The 8,122-nt window shown below is 39.7% G+C and overlaps 1 non-coding gene across 1 annotated transcript; it reads left to right on the forward strand.

The window, feature by feature from the left end:
* The first annotated feature begins 285 nt into the window (after window positions 1-285).
* Window positions 286-388, forward strand: LOC122678506. The gene has a single exon (XR_006336173.1). It is a non-coding gene; the product is annotated as a U6 spliceosomal RNA (small nuclear RNA).
* Window positions 389-8,122: the final 7,734 nt, after the last annotated feature.

The following is an 8,122-nucleotide window of genomic DNA, read 5'->3' on the forward strand; positions in this document are numbered from 1 at the left end:
ACACATTTTATTTAGGGTGGTTGAATAGACAATGGGAATGAGGAGAGGCCTACGAAAAGAAAGGAAAGCCAGAAGAGTAGGATAACAAAAACCAAGAGAAGAGACTGTTTCAAGAATATTGGCGAGGTTTACTTAGAGTGTGGAAAGTCCACTAAGATGAGGATAGAAAAATATTAGTCACTGATGACTTTGACAAGAGCAGTTTCAGTGAAGGATGTGTGTGTGGGTGAAGGGGGTCACACTTCAATAGCATAAAATAGGTTGAAAAATTAATTGGAGGTGTTCTTGCTTTGACAGCATGTATAGTAAGACTGGAACAATTCAGAGAAAATTGGTATAACTCCTACATACAGATGACACACAAATTCGTGAAGTGTTCTGTGTGTTTTGTGTTTGGATTTGACTTTTGGACAATGTCAGCTTTCACATATTCAAAAAAGAAAATTGAATCCACAAGGATGAAAGGGATCCTAAAACTGAACATAAACAGACAGAAATAAACTTAACTATATTTAAATAAGTAATATAACCACTCCGAGGGAAAATAAAAAACTAATCCAGATAACTTTTGAACACAGTATTTTGACTATATTCCTTCAGTCTAAAAACAAAACTGCAGACAAATATTGAGCCATATTTAATAGATTGTTGGGGTTTTTTCTTTAGTGGAACAAATATAGCAATTCTGAAACTATTTGGTGTGTATCACAACCCCGAACAAATGAAAAAAAAGACATCAGTGCTGTTGAGAGCCAGAGTTCTTAACTGTGGGAAAAGGGAGATGCAAATTAGGAATGGGAGAAAGAACCCTGTGGTGTTGTACTGGAGTTAGAGGTACCCAGTACTGAATTCATGATTAAAAATAGTTTAACTATTTTAAGTTACCTTTCCTCCTTGGCTCTGTTAACTTAAAGGGCCTAGAAGAAATTACTCCCCAGTAGCAATGGATACATCTGGTGCCCAGGTCTTGGCTTCTAAATACCATTCCCCACTAAAAGCAGTGCTGTTGCAGAGAGAGGAATGATTTCCAAGGCTAGACAGGGAAAATACAAGATGAATATGGAACACTGTACTGTATTATATCAGAAAGCTAGGAAAAGCTAAAAAGCGAAAAAATGAGCCTGTGTCAAAAGGACACAGAAGCTAGCTTAAAGGGGGTCTCAACAGCCAAATCTAGGACAAGTTGAACAATAAAATGAACAATGACAATAATGGATTAAATAACAATAATCTATTAAATAAAATAAGAATTGATGAGGTTTTTTTTTTAAACTGATGATAATATATAAATAAATAAGAGATAAGGGAAAGATCTTGCTTACAGTAGAATACTAACTGAAAAAATGAAGATGAACTAATGGAGTTATAGAATCACATTTTTTTTTTTTTTTTTGCTTAGTAGTTTGTGGATCTTAGTTCCCTGGCCCAGGGCAATGAAAGCATGTAGTTCTTACCACTAGACCACCAGGGAATTCCCTAGAATCACAATTTTGCAACTATCACAGTAATTGATTCAGGCAAGAATTATCAGTGAGTGTTGAAACCTCTGGCACAAGTTTTGAAGAGGAACAAGATATTTACACAGTCTCAGAGATGTTGTTCAGTCACTTAGTTGTGTCTGACTATTTTCAACCCCATGCCAGCCCTCCCTGTCCTTCACTATCTCCCGGAGTTTGCTTAAACTCATGTCCATTGAATTAGTGATGCCATCCAACCATCTCATCCTCTGTCACCCACTTCTCCTGCCCTCAATCTTTCCCAGCATTAGGGTCTTTTCCAATGAGTTGGGTCTTCACATCAGGTGGCTAAAGTATTGGAGCTTCAGCTTCAGCATCAATGAAGTATTCCAATGAATACTCAGGGTTGATTTCCTTTAGGATTGACTGGTTTGATTTCCCTGCAGTCCAAGGGGCTCTCAAGGGTTTTCTCCAGCACCACAATTTGAAAGCATCAATTCGTCGACACTCAGCCTTCTTTATGGTCCAGCTCTCACATCCAACTTGACTTCCGGAAAAACCATAGCTTTGACTGCACAGACCTCTGTCGGCAAAGTGATGTCTCTGCTTTTTTAATGCGCTGTTTAGGTTTGTCATAGCTTTTCTCCCTAGGAGCAAGCATCTTTTAATTTTGTGACTGCAATCACCATCTGCAGTGATTTTGGAGCCCAAGAAAATAAAAGCTGCCACAGTTTCCCCTTTTTTCCCATTTATTTACTATGAAGTAATGAGACCAGATGCCATGATCTTAGTCTCAGAGTACCTCTCCACATATTACTCATTATTTATGTAGGAAAAAACCTGCTAACTTTACAGTGAAGACCTAGCAGATACCACTGATCAAAATGAATATCATCAATAATGGGACCAGGTAGCACCATATTTCTCCTCATGTGACACGCTAAGAACACAGCATCCTACAAGTAGTATTCCTGCCCACTCCAAAAAGAAGAAAAATATAAATCTCATCATAAGGAAATAGGACACAAACCCAAAGAGAGGGAAATTCTACAAAAGAGTGACCTGTACTTAAAAAAAGAAAAAGTCAGTATCATGAATAGCAATCTATTTTAGATTAAAAGAAACTAAAGACTCATGAGAGTTAAATGCAGTACATGATTAGGGATCAAGACTGGATCAGAATCTGTATTGGAGAGACGACTGCTAGATAGGATATTACTAGGCCAATAAGTTAACTTCGAACGTGAACTATAAGTAAGGATTATATCAATGTTAAATTTCCTGAATTTAACCATCATACCGGGGTTGGGGGTAGGGAGAAAGGTATGTAGGTGTGTAAGATAATGACCTTGTTCTTTGAAAATACACACTGAAATATTTAGAGTGTTAGGTATGAAGGCTACAATTCAAATGTTTCAGAACTCCCCGCTCTATATAGAATATATAAACATCTATATATTTATGTGTGCATGTGTACACATAAACACACATACAGATAAAGAGACTGGCAAAATAATAACTCCTGGTGCACCTGGATGGAAAGTATATGGGAATTCTTTTCACCTCTTCTGAAAGTTTGGAATTACTTTACAGTGAAAAGTTTAAAAATGAGTTGGAGATGATTAAGGAGAAAAAGTATATAGATAACTCTTTTGAGAAATTTGGCTGTGAAGGGGAGTAGAGAAATAGACCCAGAGAGTCAGGGTTTTAAAATATCTCTTCAAAGACAGGAGAAACTAGAATAGGTTTGCATGGTGATGAGAACAATGATGGGCCTCAGCTCCTCCTTCTTAAGAAGAGGGATCTGATTAGATCCTTTCCTTAGGCCCTCTAAGACTCCCCTACCTTTATATAGTGTGAGCTCCTCTGAAAATTCATTTTATTGCTTAAACTTCAACCAGGAAAAGGCGTTTGGGCCACCACTGGAGGGCAGTACAAAATGATGCTGCATGGCATTCTGGTGGTTTTATTGTTTTCAGCTGCTGGAACAAAACAAAGCCTTTTACATGATTTTCTCTCAAATGTGTTACATGAAGAAAAACACTACACAATTCATAACAGTAGCTTGGCAGGCAGAGCAAAGGGGTGAGAGGATCCCATGCTTGGAAAAATGCCTGCCACATAAGTTTAATAGTGAATAAATGATAACAAAAAAATCGGAGCATGTCAGAGTTGGAAGGGACCCTAGAGAAGGCTGACTGCAACCCCCTTTTTAAAGACAGCACCTTGGGTCCAGAAGAGAGGAGGGACTTGGCTAAAGCTGCAGTGGCAGATAGAGAACGTAATAGTTTCAACACTTAACTGGTAAGTCTGTGAAGACAGAGATTGTGGTATCTTCAAATCATATCATAAATATAGCTTGCAAAGAGACTGACCCCCATCGTTGGTACTGATACTGAGCTCCTAAAAAAAATTCTGACACCTCAGTTTCGAGGTTGTGCCCCTTTAATCTTCCTAAACTTGGGAAAATATGATTATTTAACCTTCCACTCTGCTGAAAAGTGTTAAAGTGTTAGTTGCTCAGTCATGTCTGCCTCTTTGTGACCCCATGGACTGTTGCCCACCAGGCTCCTCTGTCCATGATTGAATTCCTAGGTAAGAGTACTGGAGTGGGTAACCATTTCCTTCTCCAGGGAATCTTCTAGACCCAGGGATCTAACCCAGGTCTCCCGCACAGTAGGCAGATTCTTTACTGTCTGAGCTACCAGGGAAGGCCCTTATGAGCTGCAACCAGTCTTAATACTCCGGACAGCATAGTTATGATCATATTAAGCCCATTTCAGAGCTACAAGGGATCACGTTAAGCTTTCCTACTAACATTGGGGGTGGATTTGAAGGCCCTTTGAAAGAAAGTAAACGGGCATGTGGCAGTACATTGTTTGGGTAGAAACAGCAGTATCAACACAGTTGAGGGGAAGTGATCTTAAAAGGACAAACAGAAAATCCTAGTGAAATGTAAAAACTCTAAATATGACCTGTGTATATAATGGCTAAGAAAGACTTTAGACTGATCAATCTACAGAAACCAATATGACTTCATACCATGCTTTAAGTGGACTCAACTACATAGAAGGGCCCCTAAGCTCACATTTACCTACAGAAAATATTCAGGCGTTAGCTTGACATTTCAAAGATCTCCTAATCTGGCCCCAGTCTTCTATTTGGCCATAGCGCTCATCCCGCGCTCCAACCACTGTTTCCTGAACACTCGCTGCAGTGGTGCAACTGCTGTGATGTATCAGGCTACGCTCTGCACTTGCTCTATTTTGAGGTTCATCTCAAATGACACTTTTCTTTGCATGCATTCCTTTATCTGACCCTCACACTTACTTGAAATTCTTTTCGGCTACAGCCATTGAATGCATCTGTCGTTAGCATTCATTTCATTCTGCCTTGTCATCCCCACTTCATAGTGAGCACTTTGCTGTCTTACTGTACTATTATTTCAGAGGTTGTTTCCATTTATTAGTAATCTACCAAAAATCTTTCTTATCCTTATATCTCTCCAGTCTTTCCAACTCACTCACTCCAACGGATTTTTGGTTCCCCACCTTGACCCTACAATCCAATGATTCTAACACCTATTCACCATTCCTTACCTATTTCATGTTCTCTCATTTCTCTTTTTATCCACTTCAATTGCAAGTACCAACATTATTATCACTCCCTTGATATGTCCTAGTACCTCTCGTTTCCTCTTTGTTATTTTGCCTTACAAAATCCCTACCCTGGACAATCTAACTGTTCATTTACTCTCCACCTTTGGGAAAGTGGATGAAGAAAAACTTACAACTACATCAATTGACTTTTTAAAATTCATTTACACTAACCTCAAGTGGGCCCTTAGTGCTACCTGGGAATCATTTTATTTTAAAAGTCAATCCACATGATGTAAATCACAGCAAGATCCTCTATGACCCACCTCCTACAGTAATGCAAATAGAAACAAAAATAATCAAGTGGGACCTAATCAAACTTACAAACTTTCACCCAGCAAACTATAAATAAGGTGATACGACAACCCTCAGAATGGAAGAAAATAATAGCAAATGAAACAACTAACAAAGGATTAATCTCCAAAATATACAAGCAGCTCATGAAACTCAATACCAGAAAAACAAATAACCCAATCAAAAAGTGGGCAGAAGACCTAAACAGACATTTCTTCAAAGAAGACATACAGATGGCTAATAAACACATGAAAAGATGCTCATTACCAGAGAAATGCAAATCAAAATTACAATGAGATATCACCTCACACCAGTCAGAATGGACATCATCAAAAATATACAAACAATAAATGCTGGAGAGGGTGTGGGGAGAAAAGAGAACCCTCTTGCACTGTTGGTGGGAACATAAACTGATACAGCCACTATGGAGGACAGTATGGAGATACCTTAAAAAACTAAGAATAAAACTACCATATGACCCAGTAATCCCACTACTGGGCATATGTTCTGAGATAACCATAACTGAAAAAGACAAAAGTACCCCAGTGTTCATTCAGTACTATTTACAATAGCTAGGACATGGAAGCAACCTAGATGTCCATCAACAGATATGGATGGATAGAGAAGCTGGTATATATATATATATATATATATATATATACAATGGAATATTACTCAGCCATTAAAAGGAACACATTTGAGTCAATTCTAATGAGATGAATGAACCTAGAGCCTATTATACAGAGTGAAGTAAGTCAGAAAGAAAAAAACAAGTATCGTATATTAACACATATATATGGAATCTAGAAAGATTTGAACTGATTGCAGGGCAGCAGTGGAGACACAGACATAGAGAACAGACTTGTGGACACAGGATGGGAAGGAGAGGGTGGGACAAATGGAGCGAGCAGCATGGAAACATGTGTACCATCGTATGTAAGATAGACAGGCAGTGGGAATGTGCCATATGACTCCGCTCAAACAGGTGCTCTGTGACAACACTGTTTCGTGATGGGGCAGGAGGTGGGAGGGAGGCTCACGAGGGAGGGGACACATGTATATCTGTGGCTGATTCATATTGATGTACGGCAAAAACCAACACAATACTGCAAAGCAATTTTTCTTCAATTAAATAAATAAAAGTTCATCCACTTTCTCTAAAGATTATTTCATACATTTTCTCTCCATAAACCTCAACACCTTCCTCTTTCTTTTCCCTCTGACCAAATAGCTCACCCACCTGCATCTATACCCACATACTCAGTCCTCCCTTCAGCACTCAAAATCCTTTCCCCTATGTTCTTGCAACTCTGTCTCTTACCTATATAACCAATACTTCACATTCCAAAGGATCAACCCATCAGCTTAAAAAAGTGTTATGTCTCACTTTAAGATAAGAAGTCTCTCTTAACTTTGTATCCCCTTCTAGCTACCACACTATTTCTCTGCTGTCCATTTCAACTAAACATCTCTAAAGGATTATCAGTATTCCTTGACATCAAGTCCTCTCCTTTCATTCTCTCTTGAGCCCTCTTTAATCAGGCTTTATCCCTTTCCTTAACTGGAACTCTTCTTACCAAGGGCACCAAAGACCTTTGTGTTGATAAATCTGGAGGTTAATTCTCAATCCTCATCTAACTAGCTCTAGAATCAGGTTTGACACATCTGCTCACTCTTTCCTTCCTCATTTCTTCATAAAACACTTTTCTTGATTTGGCTCCAGAGTAGACACCATACTCACCTGGTTTTGCTCTAAGCACACTGCTGCTCCTTTTCAGTCTCCTTTGCTAATTCTTCTTCACTTCCCTGATCTGTAACACTGGAGTGGCCCAGGGCTCAGTAGTTGCACTTCGTGAATTAGTAGACATTTATTGTACAGATGGTCCCACTCAATCTCATGTCTTTAAATGCCACCGTATGCTAAGGAATATTCACTGGAAGCACTGATGCTGAAGCTGAAGCTCCAGTATTTTGGTCACCTCGTGTGAACAGACGACTCATTGGAAAAGTCCCTCATGCTTGGAAAGATCGAGGGCAGAAGGAGAAGAGGGTGTCAGGGGATGAGATGCCTGGACAGCATCACTGATACAATGAACATGAAATTGGGCAAACTCTGGGAGACGGTAAAGGATGCGGAGGCCTGGCATGCTGCAGTCCCTGGGGTTGCAAAGAGTCGGACGTGGCTGGGAGACTGAACAACAGCAACATGCTAATGATATCCAAATTTATATCTCTAACTCAGACCTCTCCCCTGAACTCCAGACTCTTATTCCAATTTCATCTTTGACATTTCAACTTGTATGTCTAGAAGGTATCTTAAACCAATTCCAAGACCAAATTCCTTATGTTTTCCCTGAGTTGGTTTCTTCCACAGTCTCCCCTATCTCAGTAAAAGGCAATTCCATCGCTCTAGCTGCTCAGGCAAAACCTGACATCATCTTTGACTCTTTCCTTCTTCTCATACCTCACAGTTAATTCTTTAGCAAATCCAGTGGGGCTACCTTCATGGGCTTCCCATGTAGTTCAGCTGGTAAAGAAACTCCCTTGCAATGCAGGAGACCCTGGTTCGATTCCTGGGTTGGGAAGATCCGCTGGAGAAGGAATAGGCTACCCACTCCAGTATTCTTGGGCTTCTCTTGTGGCTCAGCTGGTAGTCTGCCTGCAATGCGGGAGGCCTGGGAGTCGGGTTGGGAAGATCCCCTGGAGAAGGAAAAG

This window comes from Cervus elaphus, chromosome 20 (genome assembly GCF_910594005.1).
Source record: "Cervus elaphus chromosome 20, mCerEla1.1, whole genome shotgun sequence".
Classification (NCBI taxonomy): Eukaryota; Metazoa; Chordata; class Mammalia; order Artiodactyla; family Cervidae; genus Cervus; species Cervus elaphus.